General features: G+C 46.9%; 1 pseudogene; it reads left to right on the top strand.

The window, feature by feature from the left end:
• The first annotated feature begins 16694 nt into the window (after nt 1-16694).
• The window catches only part of LOC119310570, a 6196-nt pseudogene continuing 5951 nt past the window's right edge, over nt 16695-16939 (top strand).

The following is a 16939-nucleotide window of genomic DNA, read 5'->3' as shown; positions in this document are numbered from 1 at the left end:
CATGTGATGTTTATTATGTTTATGCATCTTGTTTACTTAGAACGACGGTAGTAAATAAGATGATCCCTTACAACAATTTCAAGAAGTGTTCTCCCCTAACTGTGCACCGTTGCTAAAGTTCGTCGCTTCTAAGCACCACGTGATGATCGGGTGTGATGGATTCTTACGTTCACATACAACGGGTGTAAGACAGATTTACACACGCGAAACACTTAGGGTCAACTTGACGAGCCTAGCATGTACAGACATGGCCTCGGAACACGGAGACCGAAAGGTCGAACATGAGTCGTATGGAAGATACGATCAACATGAGAATGTTCACCGACGATGACTAGTCCGTCTCACGTGATGATCGGACACGGCCTAGTCGACTCGGATCGTGTAACACTTAGATGACTAGAGGGATGTCTAATCTAAGTGGGAGTTCATTAAATAATTTGATTAGATGAACTTTATTATCATGAACAATAGTCTAAAATCTTTGCAATATGTCTTGTAGATCATATGGCCAACACTCATGTCACCATGAACTTCAACGCGTTCCTAGAGAAAACCAAGCTGAAAGATGATGGCAGCAACTATGCGAACTGGGTCCGAAACCTGAGGATCATCCTCATAGCTGCCAAGAAACAATATGTCCTAGAAGCACCGCTAGGTGATGCACCCATCCCAGAGAACCAAGACGTTATGAACGCTTGGCAGTCTCGTGCTGATGATTACTCCCTCGTTTAGTGCGGCATGTTTTACAGCTTAGAACCGGGGCTCCAAAAGCGTTTTGAGCAACACGGAGCATATGAGATGTTCGAGGAGCTGAAACTAGTTTTCCAAGCTCATGCCCGGGTCGAGAGATATGAAGTCTCCGACAAGTTCTATAGTTGTAAGATGGAGGAAAACAGTTCTATCAGTGAGCACATACTCAAAATGTCTGGGTTGCACAACCGCCTGTCCCAGCTGGACATAAACCTCCCGGACGAGGCGGTCATTGACAGAATCCTTCAGTCGCTCCCACCAAGCTACAAGAGCTTCGTGATGAACTACAATATGCAGGGGATGGAGAAGACCATTCCCGAAGTATTCTCAATGCTGAAGTCAGCAGAGGTTGAAATCAAGAAAGAACATCAAGAGTTGATGGTCAATAAAACCACTAAGTTCAAGAAGGGCAAGGGCAAGAAGAACTTCAAGAAGGACGGCAAGGAAGTTGCCGCGCCAGGTAAGCAAGTTGCCGGGAAGAAGAAGTCAAAGAATGGACCCAAGCCTGAGACAGAGTGCTTTTATTGCAAAGGGAAGGGCCACTGGAAGCGAAACTGCCCCAAATACTTAGCGGACAAGAAGGCCGGCAACACTAAAGGTATATTTGATATACATGTAATTGATGTGTACCTTACCAGTACTCGTAGTAACTCCTGGATATTTGATACCGGTGCCGTTGCTCATATTTGTAACTCACAGCAGGAGCTGCGGAATAAACGGAGACTGGCGAAGGACGAGGTGACGATGCGCGTCGGGAATGGTTCCAAGGTCGATGTGATCGCCGTCGGCACGCTACCTCTACATTTACCTACGAGATTAGTTATAAACCTTAATAATTTCTATTTGGTGCCAAGTTTGAGCATGAACATTGTATCTGGATCTCGTTTAATACGAGATGGCTACTCATTTAAATCCGAGAATAATGGTTGTTCTATTTATATGAGAGAAATGTTTTATGGTCATGCTCCGATAGTCAATGGTTTATTCTTAATGAATCTCGAACGTAATGTTACACATGTTCATAATGTGAATACCAAATGATGTAAAGTTGATAACGATAGTCCCACATACTTGTGGCACTGCCGCCTTGGTCACATTGGTGTCAAGCGCATGAAGAAGCTCCATGCTGATGGACTTTTGGAGTCTCTAGATTATGAATCATTTGACACATGCGAACCATGCCTCATGGGCAAGATGACCAAGACTCCGTTCTCCGGAACAATGGAGCGAGCAACCAACTTGTTGGAAATCATACATACCGATGTGTGCGGTCCAATGAGCGTTGAGGCTCGTGGAGGATATCATTATGTTCTCACTCTCACAGATGACTTGAGTAGATATGGGTATGTCTACTTGATGAAACACAAGTCTGAGACCTTTGAAAAGTTCAAGGAATTTCAGAATGAGGTAGAGAATCAACGTGACCGAAAAATAAAGTTCTTACGATCAGATCGTGGAGGAGAATATTTAAGTCACGAATTTGGTACACACTTAAGAAAATGTGGAATCGTTTCACAACTCACGCCGCCTGGAACACCTCAGCGTAACGGTGTGTCCGAACGTCGTAATCGCACTCTATTGGATATGGTTCGATCTATGATGTCTCTTACCGATTTACCGCTATCATTTTGGGGATACGCTCTAGAGACAGCTACATTCACTTTAAATAGGGCACCGTCTAAATCCGTTGAGACGACACCGTATGAATTATGGTTTGGGAAGAAACCTAAGCTGTCGTTTCTAAAAGTTTGGGGATGCGATGCTTATGTCAAGAAACTTCAACCTGAAAAGCTCGAACCCAAGTCGGAAAAATGCGTCTTCATAGAATACCCTAAGGAAACCATTGGGTATACCTTCTACCTTAGATCCGAAGGCAAGATCTTTGTTGCCAAGAACGGATCCTTTCTGGAAAAAGAGTTTCTCTCGAAAGGAGTAAGTGGGAGGAAAGTAGAACTCGATGAAGTACTACCTCTTGAACCAGAAAGTAGTGCAGCTCAGGAAAATGTTCCTGTGGTGCCTACACCGACTGGAGAGGAAATTAATGATGATGATCAAGGTACTTCAGATCAAGTTGCTACTGAACTTCGTAGGTCGACTAGGACACGTTCCGCACCAGAGTGGTACGGCAACCCTGTCCTGGAAATCATGTTGTTAGACAACGGTGAACCTTCAAACTATGAAGAAGCGATGGCGGGCCCGGATTCCAACAAATGGCTCGAAGCCATGAAATCCGAGATAGGATCCATGTATGAAAACAAAGTATGGACTTTGACAGACTTGCCCGATGATCGGCGAGCGATAGAAAACAAATGGATCTTTAAGAAGAAGACGGACACGGATGGTAATGTTACCATCTATAAAGCTTGACTCGTTGCTAAGGGTTATCGACAAGTTCAAGGGATTGACTACGATGAGACTTACTCTCCCGTAGCGAAGCTTAAGTCCGTCCGAATCATGTTAGCAATTGCCACATACTATGATTATGAGATATGGCAGATGGACGTCAAAACAGCGTTCCTTAATGGCTACCTTAAGGAAGAGCTGTATATGATGCAGCCGGAAGGTTTTGTCGATCCTAAGAATGCTAACAAAGTATGCAAGCTCCAGCGATCCATTTATGGGCTGGTGCAAGCATCTCGGAGTTGGAACATTCGCTTTGATGAGATGATCAAAGCGTTTGGGTTTATGCAGACTTATGGAGAAGCCTGCGTTTACAAGAAAGTGAGTGGGAGCTCTGTAGCATTTCTCATATTATATGTAGATGACATACTTTTGATGGGAAATGATATAGAACTCTTGGACAACATTAAGGCCTACTTGAATAAAAGTTTTTCAATGAAGGACCTTGGAGAAGCTGCTTATATATTAGGCATCAAAATCTATAGAGATAGATCGAGACGCCTCATAGGTCTTTCACAAAACACATACCTTGATAAGATTTTGAAGAAGTTCAAAATGGATCAGTCCAAGAAAGGGTTCTTGCCTGTACTGCAAGGTGTGAAATTGAGCTCAGCTCAATGCCCGACCACGGCAAAAGATAAAGAAGAGATGAGTGTCATCCCCTATGCCTCAGCCATAGGGTCTATTATGTATTCCATGCTGTGTACCAGACCTGTGGACAAAGGACATGTTTCTCGTTTATGGAGGTGACGAAGAGCTCGTCGTAAAGGGTTACGTCGATGCTAGCTTCGACACTGATCTAGATGACTCTAAGTCACAAACCGGATACGTGTATATGTTGAATGGTGGAGTAGTAAGCTGGTGCAGCTGCAAGCAGAGCGTCGTGGCGGGATCTTCATGTGAAGCGGAATACATGGCAGCCTCGGAGGCAGCGCATGAAGCAATTTGGGTGAAGGAGTTCATCACCGACCTAGGAGTCATACCCAATGCGTCGGAGCCGATCAAACTCTTCTGTGACAACACTGGGGCTATTGCACTTGCCAAGGAGCCCAGGTTTCACAAGAAGACCAGGCACATCAAGCGTCGCTTCAACTCCATCCGTGAAAATGTTCAAGATGGAGACATAGAAATTTGTAAAGTGCATACAGATCTGAATGTCGCAGATCCGTTGACTAAACCTCTCTCGCGAGCAAAACATGATCAACACCAGAACTCTATGGGTGTTCGATTCATCACAATGTAACTAGATTATTCACTCTAGTGCAAGTGGGAGACTGTTGGAAATATGCCCTAGAGGCAATAATAAAAGCATTATTATTATATTTCCTTGTTCATGATAATTGTCTTTTATTCATGCTATAACTGTATTATCCGGAAGTCGTAATACATGTGTGAATACATAGACTACAATACGTCCCTAGTAAGCCTCTAGTTGACTAGCTCGTTGGTCAATAGATAGTCATGGTTTCCTGACTATCGACATCAGATGTCATTGACAACGGGATCACGTCATTAGGAGAATGACGTGATGGACAAGACCCAATCCTAAGCATGGCACAAGATCGTGTAGTTCGTTTTGCTAGAGCTTTTCCAATGTCAAGTATCTCTTCCTTAGACCATGAGATCGTGTAACTCCCGGATACCGTAGGAGTGCTTTGGGTGTACCAAACATCACAACGTAACTGGGTGATTATAAAGGTGCACTACAGGTATCTCCGAAAGTGTCTGTTGGATTGACATGGATCGAGACTGGGATTTGTCACTCCGTCTTACGGAGAGGTATCATTGGGCCCACTCGGTAGTGCATCATCATAATGAGCTCAAAGTGACCAAGTGTCTGGTCACGGGATCATGCATTACGGTACGAGTAAAGTGACTTGCCGGTAACGAGACTGAACGAGGTATTGGGATACCGACGATCGAGTCTCGGGCAAGTAACATACCGTCTGACAAAGGGAATAGAATACGGTGTTGCTTGAACCCTTGACATCGTGGTTCATCCGATGACAACATCGAGGAGCATGTGGGAGCCAACATGGGTATCCAGATCCCGCTGTTGGTTATTGACCTGAGAGCTTCTCGGTCATGTCTGCATGTCTCCCAAACCCGTAGGGTCTACACACTTAAGGTTCGGTGACGCTAGGATTATTAGGAAGACTTGTATGTGATTACCGAATGTTGTTCGGAGTCCCGGATGAGATCCCGGACGTCAGGAGGAGTTCCGGAATGGTCCGGAGGTAAAGATTTATATATGGAAAGTTGTTAAACGGACACCGGAAAGTTTTGGGGGCATAACCGGTATTGTACCGGGGCCACCGGAAGGGTTCCGGAGGTCCACCGGGAGGGCCGGGGGGCCACATGGGCTGTGTGGGAGAGGGAGCCAGCCCCTAGTGTGCTGGGCGCGCCTCCCCACCTAGGCCCATGCGGCTAGGGCATGGGAAGGGGAAACCCTAAAGGGGGCGCCCCCCTAGCTTGGGGGGCAAGCCACCCATCTTTCCCCTCTCCCTTTGGCCGCCCCCCTAGGGTTTCCCCTAGAGGGCCGGCCCCTCTTGCCCCTCTCCTCCTATATATAGATTGGTGAGGGGAGGGCTGCAACACACAATCCAAGGCGCAGCCCCTCCCCTCCCCAACACCTCTCCTCTTCCGTACGAGTTTGGCGAAGCTCTGTCGGAGTACTGCTGCACCAATTGCACCACGCCGTCGTGCTGCCATTGGAGCTCCCTTCCTCAACCTCTCCTTCCTCCTTGCTGGATCAAGACGGAGGAGACGTCGATCGTCCCGTACGTGTGTTGAACGCGGAGGTGCTGTACTTTCAGCACTTGCTCGTCGGTGATCCGAATCACGGCGAGTACGACTCCCTCATCACCATCCCCTTCAACGCTTCCGCACTCGATCTACAAGTGGTATGTAGATTCAGACTCACTCCCTTGACTCGTTGCTTAGATGAACTCATAGATGGATCTTGGTGAAATCGTAGGAAAATTTTAATTTTCTGCAACGTTCCCCAACAAAATTGAGTCAGACTCAATGCCCGACCACAGCAGAAGATAGAGAGAAAATGAAAGATGTTCCCTATGCTTCAGCCATAGGCTCTATAATGTATGCAATGTTGTGTACCAGACCTGACGTATGCTTAGCAATAAGCTTGGCAGGAAGGTACCGAAGTAATCCAGGAGTGGATCACTTGACAGCAGTCAAGAACATCCTGAAATACCTGAAAAGGACTAAGGATATGTTTCTCGTATATGGAGGTGACAAAGAGCTAGTCGTAAATGGTTACATCGATGCAAGCTTTGACACTAATCCGGACGATTCTAAATCGCAAACCGGATATGTGTTTTTATTAAACGGTGGAGCTGTAAGTTGGTGCAGTTCTAAACAAAGCGTCGTGGCGGGATCTACATGTGAAGAAGAGTACATAGCTGCTTCGGAAGCAGCAAATGAAGGAGTCTGGATGAAAGAGTTCATTTCCGATCTAGGTGTCATACCTAGTGCATCGGGACCAATGAAGATCTTCTGTGACAATACTGGTGCAATTGCCTTGGCAAAGGAATCCAGATTTCACAAGAGGACCAAGCACATCAAGAGACGCTTCAATTCCATCCGGGACCAAGTCCAGGTGGGAGACATAGAGATTTGCAAGATACATACGGATCTGAATGTTGCAGACCCGTTGACTAAGCCTCTTCCACGAACAAAACATGATCAGCACCAAGACTCCATGGGTGTTAGAATCATTACTGTGTAATCTAGATTATTGACTCTAGTGCAAGTGGGAGACTGAAGGAAATATGCCCTAGAGGCAATAATAAAGTTATTATGTATTTCCTCATATCATGATAAATGTTTATTATTCATGCTAGAATTGTATTAACTGGAAACATGATACATGTGTGAATACATAGACAAACATAACGTCACTAGTATGCCTCTACTTGACTAGCTCATTAATCAAAGATGGTTGTGTTTCCTAACCATAGACCTGTGTTGTCATTTGATTAAAGGGATCACATAATTAGGAGAATGATGTGATTGACATGACCCATTCCGTTAGCCTAGCACTTGATCGTTTAGTATGTTGCTATTGCTTTCTTCATGACTTATACATGTTCCTGTAACTATGAGATTATGCAACTCCCGTTTACTGGAGGAACACTTTGTTTTCTACCAAACATCACAACGTAACTGGGTGATTATAAAGGAGCTCTACAGGTGTCTCCGAAGGTACATGTTGGGTTGGTGTATTTCGAGATTATGTTTTGTCACTCCGATTGTCGGAGCGGTATCTCTGGGCCCTGTCGGTAATGCACATCACTATAAGACTTGCAAGCAATGTAGCTAATGAGTTAGTTACGGAATGATGCATTACGTAACGAGTAAAGAGACTTGCCGGTAACGAGATTGAACTAGGTATTGGATACCGACGATCGAATCTCGGACAAGTAACATACCGATGACAAAGGGAACAACGTATGTTGTTATGCGGTTTGACCGATAAAGATCTTCATAGAATATGTAGGAGCCAATATGAGCATCCAGGTTCCGCTATTGGTTATTGACCGAGAATAGTTTTAGGTCATGTCTACATAGTTCTCGAACCCGTAGGGTCCGCACGCTTAACGTTACGATGACAGTTTTATTATGAGTTTATAAGTTTTGATGTACCGAAGCTTGTTTGGACTCCCGGATGTGATCACGGACATGACGAGGAGTCTCAAAATGGTCGAGACATAAATATTGATATATTGGAAGCCTATATTTGGATATCGGAATGGTTCCGGGTGAAATCGGGATTTTACCGGAGCACCGGGGGGTTACCGGAACCCTCCCGGGGGTTATTGGGCCTTCTTGGGCCGTAAGGGAGAAGAGGAGAGGAGGCAAGAGGTGGGCTGCGCCCCCTCCCCTCCCTAGTCCGAATAGGACAAGGAGAGGGGGGCGGCGCCCCCCCTTTCCTTCCCCTCTTCCTCCTCCTTCCCCCTTTCTCCTTCTCCAACTAGGAAAGAAGGGAGTCCTACTCCCGTTGGGAGTAGGACTCCCCCTTGGCGCGCCCTCCTTGGCCGGCCGCCCCCTCCCCCTTGGCTCCTTTATATACGGGGGCAGGGGGGCACCTCTAGACACACAAGTTGATCTTCGTGATCGTTCCTTAGCCGTGTGCGGTGCCCCCCTCCACCATATTCCACCTCGGTCATATCGTTGCGGTGCTTAGGCAAAGGCCTGCGCCGGTAGAACATCATCATCGTCACCACACCATCGTGCTGACGGAACTCATCCCCGACACCCTGCTGGATCGGAGTCCAGGGATCGTCATCGAGCTGAACGTGTGCTGAACTCGGAGGTGCCGTACGTTCGGTACTTGGATCGGTCGGATCGTGAAGACGTACGACTACATCAACCGCGTTGTCATAACGCTTCCGCTTTCGGTCTACGAGGTACGTGGACAACACTCTCCCCTCTCGTTGCGCATCACCATGATCTTGCGTGTGCGTAGGATTTTTTTTTTTGAAATTACTACGTTCCCCAACAGGTGGGACAGTTATGTATCACATGTGTAATCAATTAAGACAGGGAACTGATTGTTTACAAAAGTTTTGGAATTGGGGACCAGTAGAGCAGAATTCAGGCTGTACCAACACCATCATGTAGCTAATACCGAGGAGACTGAACCTGAATTCACTAGCAAACTTGGCATTAAATTAATTTACATTACATATCTCAGTAGAAAGAACACATGTAATGATCAAAGGTACAATAAGCTGAGCCAATCATGTGCGGTGGTATATTTGTATCATATACTATAAACACCAGGGCCATGACAAGTAGAAGAAAGATTTGGTTTATAGTTGTACCTTTGGCGCAAGATGAGATTAGTAGCAAGTTGAGATTTATCAAAGCCACACAATGGGAGCCTGAAATCACAAATCAAGGACTGAAACTATGAAACATTCTAGTCACTTTTGAGTTCTCAAAGTGTAGACCTGGCTCATGATTAATTAATGTACTATTATAGCAAAATAATATTGGAGAAACAATAGAAAACTGACCGGCGTGCTAAATTACATCGCTACTTCCCTAGTAGGTAGCACATCATCACAATGAAGTGTGCAGATCGAGAAAGAAGTGGTTTACAATTACAAACTTCCAAGAGGGGCCTGGCATAGTCATCTAAGGCTAGAGAAACAGAACTAAAGACTTCTCTCTCGAAACATTGTAGTTGAGAAAGAATAGGTAAAGGAGCCAAATGAGCATGCTGTTCCCAGTTCAAACTGCATTCTATGTAGCATTAAAAGATAATAGAAATAATACTGATAATGTTGATCCATTCCTTTACAAACATGTGCACATGTACTACAAGATAATGTTGCATCACCTCTTGAAAAAACAACGCATGATAGCAGTTATGACAGCACAATCATCTCAAGTGCCATTAACAATTCAGCTTGATCATCTCTAGCACTAGTGGTGATTCCTATGATAAGAATGAGTCGATAAACAAATCAGCAGCGGAAGGATGTGGCTAGCAATTATAATCTGTAGAGTGCATAGTTTGAAATTTGAATGGCCGGCTCATCATTCCATAAGCAATTCCTTCAAAAGAAGTTCCATGAAAAATGTCATCTGTAATGCACTATATATGGTTCGTATATTTAGAAGCATCTATAAAGCAGATTCAATTTGGAAGATTAAGTGAACTTTGTGAGAAATAATGGTAGCAAGGTTTTCAATTTCGGTTTCAGAAAATTCAAGCACCAACCGAAATCACCAAAATTTAGTGAATTTCAGTTTGCATTTCAGCCAAATGGCTGAAATATTCACCTGAAGTAAATTAAATATTTGATTCTTTTTTGAAAAATATTTGATTTCATGTGTATTATTGAAATATTTTGGCCGAAAGGTAAATATTCCAGGGACTGCAGAAATTAATGAAATTCAATGAATTTCATTGAAATCTCATTGCAAGTGAAAACCATGGTAGTACCTGCAGGACTGTAGAAACTTGTGTAAGGAAAAATATATCTGTAGGGCCCCTTCGCTGATGCCTCCTCAATCTTCCTGGAGTTGAGATGGATCATGTAGATGTTAGGATACACACCAATGAAGATAACATCAGCATCTTCAGCACAGCCAATCAACTTCATTAGAACCATACGTGCCGCCGCTACTACGTTTGTTGCAAAAAGTCTCTCCAGATCAATGACCCTATGATGTGTCCATGATACCACCCCATCAGTGCCACTTTGACCATAGATGGAGCTTGAATTCATCAAGTCCGGCAAAACCAGGAAGTCCATCTTTTGTTTGCATGATGACAGTCTCCTCGTAACTAGGAGTATATGGCACGGCCTCAATTTGATCCAACCTATGCTTATCCAAATCAAACACAGTAATACTACTATAACTCAACAAGTAGAGTGCGTTTCCAACCAGAGCTGTTGGCCGTACCTCAGCTAATGAATATGGTACTACATGAATTGAAGTGATCAAGCCCTCCAGTTGCTGCCTTCTCGCCGGCGCATCTACTCATACAAGACGCCGGGGCGACTTGATGCCGCCGGGCGTGTTAACGGCAGTCACCCTGGTGATCGCCGGAAGGTGGGCGGGCGTTTTTGGGCGCTCGCGGAGGAGGATAGCGGGGATGAGGATGAAGACGGCGGGCGCTCCGGCAGCTCGACGGAGTATTCACCGACTCCCTCAGATGTGATTTGTGAAGCTTTCAACCCCGGCTACGATGAGGAAGAGGTGGCGGAGATTGTGGAGGCGGTGGTCCCTCCAGAGGATCCGGCGAGGACCGGGTTGCGTCCCAGAGAGAACTTGGAGTTGCTCCGGCGTGTCGTACACCGGAGGACGGCCGCGTCTGCCTCTCGGCCATGGAAGGGGCCAATTCCCAAGGTAAGTCTCCCAAAACTTACTCTTTTCGATTTGGTTCCTCCGGAAGCGTGGACGGTGGTAGTGAGAAGGAAGAAGGGCGGCCGTGCGGCGGCCGGCCGGCAGCAGGCGGTGCCGCCGGCGCCGATCCCGATCGCGGCGGCTAGGGAGGCTCGTTTGAACGCGTTGATTGACGCTGTTGGGCCACGGGTGGAGACTGGGCCGCCTTCGGCTGGGTATGAGGCCCAGAACGAAGGGGTCGCAAGGTGGGCCGGTGCCCTTTGGGCTGGATACAGAGGTGCTATCGGATGAGGCGGTCGTTTACGTGCGAGATGCAAACGATCCGTCGAGTCTTTCTGTTCCCGTCGTGCGCCGTAGGGTTTGCTGCCGCCGAGCTCCTCCTCGCCGTGCAGATCGCGGGCACCGTGCCCGTCGAATCCCACCGATTCTCATGGCGGGTCGGGGGGCCGCGGGATAGAGCGCGGCTGAGCCGGCCGGGTCGGCCCATGCCGGAGTGGTGCCGCCGCCTGTCTCTGGTGGCGGCCGTGGCGTGGAGGTGCCACCGCCGGCTGTGGGTACTGGTCGCGGTGCCGGTGTTCCTGGGACAAACCGTGGCGTTCCGGTGGCGGGTCGGGGCGTGGCGCCACTTGGTGCTAACTCTCCGGCCCTTGGCCGCCGGTTTGGAGCTCCCGGTTTCCGCCCACCGGCTCCGACACATGTCGCTGCCGCGGGTAGGGGCGGTACCATCCGCCCGCCAGCGCCGGCTTCTCTTCCTGCCGCGGGGCGGGGCGGTGGCCAGGATGCCCGGCCGCCAATGCAGCGCCCCAGTTTCTGTCTTCTCTTGTGGGTGGTATTGATTTTGATTGGCATTGCCTCCCTCCGCGAGGAAGATCAGGTGGTATCTTACTTGGCGTGAGATGCGATTAGCTTGAAGTCCGAAGTGTAGTGATGGGCGACTTCACGGTGAAGTTTCGAGTCAGGTCTAAAATAGATGATTTCAACTGGGCTTTGGTGGCGGTGTATGGTGCCGCACAGCCTGAGCTTAAACCAGAGTTTCTGGCGGACCTTGTTCGAATCTGTGGATCGGAACAGCTTCCACTTTTGGTTGGAGGTGATTTCAATACCATTAGGAGGAGAGAGGAGAAGAATAATGGTAACTTTGACGGCAGATGGTCGTTTATGTTCAATACCATTATTGAAAGCTTGGATCTGAGGGAAATAGAGCTTTCTGGTAGAAAATTTACCTGGGCTAATGCTCTGCCAAACCCAACTTATGAAAAACTTGATCGAGTTCTCGCAAGCGTGGAGTGGGAACAAAAGTTCCCTCTGGTTACGGTGCAAGCTCTCTCGAGGGGAATATCCGATCACACACCCTTATTCGTGGATTCAGGGGAGCCTAACCACGTGGGTAACAAAAACACCTTTTCTTTCGAGATGTCTTGGTTCGAACGAGAGGGGTTTTTGGACCTGATTGCCAGGGAATGAGATAGAGGTGCAGGAGGTACGACTGCGGTCGAGCGTTGGCAGAATAAGATTAGGCACTTGAGAAGCTTCTTACGGGGTTGGGCTAAGCACCTAAGTGGCGTGTATAAGATTGAAAAGGATAGACTCCTTTCTCTTATACAGGCCCTAGACATAAAGGCCGAATCTACGATTTTGCTGCCAGCTGAGCTTCAGGTTAAAACTGAGGCGGAGAAGAGGTTGAAAGAAGTGCTCCGCGAAGAAGAATTGAAGTGGGCTTTGCGAGCTAAAGTCCGCAAAGTGGTCCAAGGGGACGCGAATACTCAATTCTTTCATTTAATAGCTAATGGCAAGCACCGAAAGAAGCGAATTTTTCAACTTGAACAAGATGAGGGCACGATTTTAGGTCAGGATAACCTAAAAACATATATTACCGAGTATTACAAGTAGTTATTTGGACCGCCGGAGGATAATTGTGTGTCCCTCGACGAGTCTAGGACTGAGGATGTGCCTCAACTTTCGGCTGCCGAAAATGACATTCTGGTTGCACCGTTCTCTGAGAAGGAGGTGTTTGATGCTATTGCACAGATGAAAAACAATAAGGCTCCCGGACCGGATGGGCTCCCGGCCGAGTTTTATAAAAAGTGTTGGCACATTATTAAGCGGGATTTGCTACCTATGTTCCATGATTTGTTCTCGGGACAGCTTCACTTATTCCACTTGAATTTTGGAACTATCACATTGCTTCCTAAGAAAACGGATGTTGTGAGGATTGAGCAATTCAGACCGATATGCCTCCTCAATGTTAGTTTCAAAATCTTCACCAAGGTCGGGACTAATAGGCTTACACAGATTGCGCATTCTGTGGTGCAACAGTCCCAAACTGCTTTCATGCCGGACAGAAATATCCTTGAAGGGGTGGTAGTCCTGCATGAAACGCTCCATGAAATCCATTCCAAAAAATTAGATGGAGTAATTTTTAAGGTGGATTTCGAGAAAGCGTACGATAAGGTCAAATGGCCATTTCTCCAATAGTCATTGCGTATGAAAGGTTTTGATGAAGCCTGGCGCAGACAGGTTGAATCATTTACGCAAAAAGGTAGTGTGGGAATTAAAGTAAATGATGACGTAGGTCATTATTTCCAGACACATAAAGGCCTAAGACAAGGAGATCCGATGTCCCCTATCCTGTTTAACATTGTGGTGGATATGTTAGCAATTTTGATAGAAAGGGCTAAGGAAAATGGTCAAGTAGGTGGATTGGTACCTCATCTTGTTGATGGAGGTGTTTCCATACTTCAGTACGCTGATGACACGATCATCTTTATGGAGCATGACTTGGCCAAGGCGAGAAATATGAAGCTGGTGTTATGCCTATTTGAACAATTGACCGGGTTAAAGATTAACTTAATTAAGAGCGAGCTGTTCTGTTTTGGTAGAGCCAAAGACGAACAGGAGGCTTATAGGCAATTGTTTGGGTGCGAGTTGGGAGAGTTACCTTTCTCTTACTTAGGTATTCCAATCCACCATCGTAGGCTGACAAACAGAGAATGGAAGTGCATCGAGGACCGATTTGAGAAGAAACTGAGTTGCTGGAAGGGTAAGCTCATGTCATACGGAGGCCGATTAATCCTGATTAACTCGGTGCTCACGAGTATGCCTATGTTTCTCCTATCGTTCTTTGAGGTCCCAGTTGGTGTTCGGAAGAGGCTGGACTTCTATCGATCGCGGTTCTTTTGGCAGAGTGATGAGATTAAAAGAAAATACCGGCTTGCTAAATGGGATATCATTTGTAGACCGAAAGACCAAGGGGGTCTTGGTATATAGAACCTTGAAGTTAAGAATAGATGCCTTCTTAGCAAGTGGCTGTGGAAGCTCTCTTCGGAGAATGATGCCACGTGGGCTCAAATCCTTCGCAACAAGTACCTTCAGACAAAAACTTTGTCCCAGGTTATAGTCAGGCGGACTGATTCACCATTCTGGAAAGGACTAATGAAAGTCAAACAATCTATGTTTAATAGGACGAAGTTTGTTATTGGCAACGGTACTTGCACATGTTTCTGGGAGGATACTTGGCTCGGCGAGACACCCTTGGCCATCCAATATCCTCGTTGTATCGTATTGTTCAACGACGTGAGGTGTTCGTAGCTTCGATTTTTCAATCTATCCCCCTTAATATTCAGTTCCGACGGACGCTGGCGGGCAATCGTTAGGAAGAATGGCTCCGTCTAGTTAGGAGACCGGTGGAGGTCCAGCTTTCCCAACAACCTGATGAATTACGCTGGAAACTGACTAAGTCTGGAGTATTCACAGTTAAATCAATGTACATTGATGTTATTAATTCGAACTCCATTCCTACTTCCAAGCATGTTTGGGATGTCAAAGTTCCTTTGAAAATAAAAGTGTTTATGTGGTTTGTCCACAAACAAGTTATTTTAACCAAGGACAATTTAATAAAGCGTAATTGGACAAGACCTACTAGGTGTAGTTTCTGTGATCGGGATGAGACTATAAAACACCTCTTTTTTGATTGCCCGTTGGCCAAAGTCCTTTGGCAGACGGTTCACATTGTTTTAATATCAAACCACCGAATTCTGTTAACGCGTTATTTGGGACATGGCTGAATGGGATTGAGCCTGACTTAGTGAAACACATTCGGATTGGGGTTTGCGCTTTGCTGTGGACTATCTGGACTTGCAGAAATGATTTGGTTTTTAACAGAATATCATGTATTCACTTTTTGCAGGTTATATTCCGAACTACGGCACGGATCCGTTCGTGGTCGCTACTCACTCCGACAAAGGCCAAGGAGCATTTTGTTACTGGATCTTTCCGCTGGGAGATGGTAGCTCGGGATATCTTCAACCGGTTTGGATGGCGGTCATGTAATAGGATAGGCATCTAGTTTACTTATCTATTGATAGCCAACCGGTTGTGGCATCTTATCTTGGCTAGTCGATATTTCTAGCCCTTTATGGCTCTGTGTGAGCTTTCTTTGCTTTTTTATTTTTTGGAGATCTTGGAACCTTGTTGACACTACCTTTTTTTGGTTAATAAGTTGGCCGTATGCATCAATCTGATGCAGATGCCGGGGAGTCCCCCCTTTTTGAAAAAAAAATGAATTGAAGTGATCTCGCCCCATACGCCGGTCTCAGATGAGTACACGCAGGCGGAGGTGACTAAATCTGCGTGGTTAGTGAAGACAAACGCAACGAGGAACGGGTGAGGGTGGTGGTGGCCGTGGGTTGGCGCTCGGAGAACCGTGCCATTGTAGTTGTAGGGCCAATGCCGCTCAGCCGCATAGGCTGGCGGGCACCAAAGATAGCCTTGTCCCCGGTCATGAGGTCCCAGACGGGGAGCGTTTCAAATTCACGGTAGTCAAAAAGGAGGGCGCGGCCGTGGCGGCAGTCGAGGGTCCACCAGTCGTCGTGGGACATGGTGGCGGTGGAGAGCATGAAACCGTCGGAGATAGGGACAAACCGGGGAGGCCGCGGCTGGTTGTTGAAGAATCCAAGGACGGGTGGCATGCCCCCGTGGAACTCACGGAAGCGGCGGAGGAAGCGGGCGTCGTGGACCAGGCCGCGCAAGTGCTTGCAGACAAAGGAGGCGCGGAAGAGATAGATGGGCACCGGCGGGAGGCGGAGGAGGATCTCCACCGGACCGGGAGAAGCAGTGCAGCGGCGGCCGCCCGTGACCTCTTCCCTGCTTCCATGGTGCTCGTGGCCATGGGGGAGATAAAATGCGTCGAGGGTTTTTACTAGAAAAATAGCTCGGCCGTAGGTTTATAGGAAACAAACAGTATATTCCAGGCCTGCCGCCAGCGTATGAATCAGATCGATCAAGTATTGCGCATTGAACTCCACTCAGATATGCTTGACATGGCAAACTCCATATGTTCTCTATTGTATTGAATTAATCCAATATACTACTATGTATTGAATCATGGCCAACCCCACCAATGTTGCCATGGAAGCCAAAGGGATTGCCCCACCCGATTTTTTGTTGCGCCTTGAGTCGACGGAGTACTCGGACACACACAAATCAGCTTGAACCAGGTTGCGGAATTCGGCGCCGAGGCAGATCGCATGTCTAGGTTGGTTGTCGAAGAAGGAGTTGAGCTGCTCCCAAGCGGTTAAGAACATGTTATCCGCAGACTTTATGACGTCGTATAGATCATTGGCAATGGTGCCATAGATCCACATGAGGATCATGATGTCGGCATGGGGCCAGCTTATGTCACGCTCCAGTGGTGTCTAGAACTATGGGAAGCAATGCTAGACCGTACCTACGCACATTTTCTATGTAATTTAATTATCTTATGGGCTGATGTGGAGAAAATCAGTTGGCCCAGGGTTAGCGGCTGGGGCCCACCACAGTTGAATTCCGTGGGGAGGAGAGAATTTATGGAAGGTTTTGTAAATCATTTTTGTAGGTTGTTCATAGGTGTAAGGATTTTCGAACTGCC

This window comes from Triticum dicoccoides, chromosome 5B (assembly GCF_002162155.2).
Source record: "Triticum dicoccoides isolate Atlit2015 ecotype Zavitan chromosome 5B, WEW_v2.0, whole genome shotgun sequence".
Lineage (NCBI taxonomy): Eukaryota > Viridiplantae > Streptophyta > Magnoliopsida > Poales > Poaceae > Triticum > Triticum dicoccoides.
The sequence above is the reverse complement of the archived record's forward strand: the minus strand, read 5'-3'. Positions and strand labels throughout refer to the sequence as shown.